The sequence below is a fragment of the Papaver somniferum genome, chromosome 2 (assembly GCF_003573695.1).
Source record: "Papaver somniferum cultivar HN1 chromosome 2, ASM357369v1, whole genome shotgun sequence".
Lineage (NCBI taxonomy): Eukaryota > Viridiplantae > Streptophyta > Magnoliopsida > Ranunculales > Papaveraceae > Papaver > Papaver somniferum.
The window spans coordinates 146,089,339-146,091,632 of NC_039359.1; positions in this window are offsets into that span (position 1 = coordinate 146,089,339).

The window sequence follows — 2,294 nt, forward strand, 5'->3', positions numbered from 1 at the left end:
CTGATATATTTCACAACTCAAATCCCTCCTGGACGAGAACATCGGGTTTGTATCTGGTAATCTTGCAATATGAGTTCAGTAATAGGTTGCAGCTTCATCCAATCTGATATATTTCACACCTCAAACCTCACTTTGACGAGAACATCCGGCCTGTATATGGTAATCTTGCAACATGAGTTCAGTAATAGGTTATAGTTTCATCTAATCTGATATATTTCACACCTCAAACCTCACCTGGACGAGAACATCGGGTATGTATATGGTAATCTTGCAACATGAGTTCAGTAATAGGTTGTAGTTTCATCCAATCTGATATATTTCACACCTAAAACCCCACTTGGACGAGAACATCAGTTCTGTATATGGTAATCTTGCAACATGAGTTCAGTAATAGTTTGTAGTTTCATCAAATCTGATATATTTTACACCTCAAACCGCACCTGGACGAGAATATCGGGTCTTTATATGGTAATCTTGCAACATGAGTTCAGTAATAGGTTGCAGTTTCATCCAATCTGATATATTTCACACCTCAAACCCCATCTGGACGAGAACATCGGTTCTGTATATGGTAATCTTGCAACATGAGTTCAGTAATAGGTTGTAGTTTCATCCAATCTGATATATTTTACACCTAAAACCGCACCTGGACGAGAATATCGGGTCTTTATATGGTAATCTTGCAACATGAGTTCAGTAATAGGTTGCATTTTCATCCAATCTGATATATTTCCCACCTCAAATCCCACCTGGACTAGAACATCGGGTCTGTATATGGTAATCTTGCAACATCAGTTCAGTAGTAGGTTGCAGTTTCATCCAATCTGATATATTTCGCCCCTCAAACCTCACCTGGACGAGAACATCGGGTCTGTATATTGGAATGTTGCAACATAAGTTCATTCATAATTTGCAGTTTCATCCAATCTGATATATTTCACACCTCAAACCTCACGTGGACGAGAACATCGGGTATGCATATGGTAATCTTGCAACATGAGTTCAGTAATAGGTTGCAGTTTCATCCAATCTGATATATTTCACACCTCAAAACCCATATGGACGAGAACATCTGGTCTGTATATGGTAATCTTGCAACATGAGTTCTGTAATAGGTTGCAGTTTCATCCAATCTGATATATTTCACACCTCAAACCTGACCTGGACGAGAACATCGGGTCTGTATATGGTAATCTTGCAACATGAGTTCAGTAATAGGTTGCATTTTCATCCAATATGATATATTTCACTTTCCAAATCCCACCTGGACGAGAACATCGGGTCTGTATATGGTAATCTCTCAACATGAGTTCATTAAAAGTTTGTAGTTTCATCCAATCTGATATATTTCACAACTCAAATCCCTCCTGGACGAGAACATCGGGTTTGTATATGGTAATCTTGCAATATGAGTTCAGTAATAGGTTGCAGCTTCATCCAATCTGATATATTTCACACCTCAAACCTCACTTTGACGAGAACATCCGGCCTGTATATGGTAATCTTGCAACATGAGTTCAGTAATAGGTTATAGTTTCATCTAATCTGATATATTTCACACCTCAAACCTCACCTGGACGAGAACATCGGGTATGTATATGGTAATCTTGCAACATGAGTTCAGTAATAGGTTGTAGTTTCATCCAATCTGATATATTTCACACCTAAAACCCCACCTGGACGAGAACATCAGTTCTGTATATGGTAATCTTGCAACATGAGTTCAGTAATAGTTTGTAGTTTCATCAAATCTGATATATTTTACACCTCAAACCGCACCTGGACGAGAATATCGGGTCTTTATATGGTAATCTTGCAACATGAGTTCAGTAATAGGTTGCAGTTTCATCCAATCTGATATATTTCACACCTCAAACCCCATCTGGACGAGAACATCGGTTCTGTATATGGTAATCTTGCAACATGAGTTCAGTAATAGGTTGTAGTTTCATCCAATCTGATATATTTTACACCTAAAACCGCACCTGGACGAGAATATCGGGTCTTTATATGGTAATCTTGCAACATGAGTTCAGTAATAGGTTGCATTTTCATCCAATCTGATATATTTCCCACCTCAAATCCCACCTGGACTAGAACATCGGGTCTGTATATGGTAATCTTGCAACATCAGTTCAGTAGTAGGTTGCAGTTTCATCCAATCTGATATATTTCGCCCCTCAAACCTCACCTGGACGAGAACATCGGGTCTGTATATTGGAATGTTGCAACATAAGTTCATTCATAATTTGCAGTTTCATCCAATCTGATATATTTCACACCTCAAACCTCAC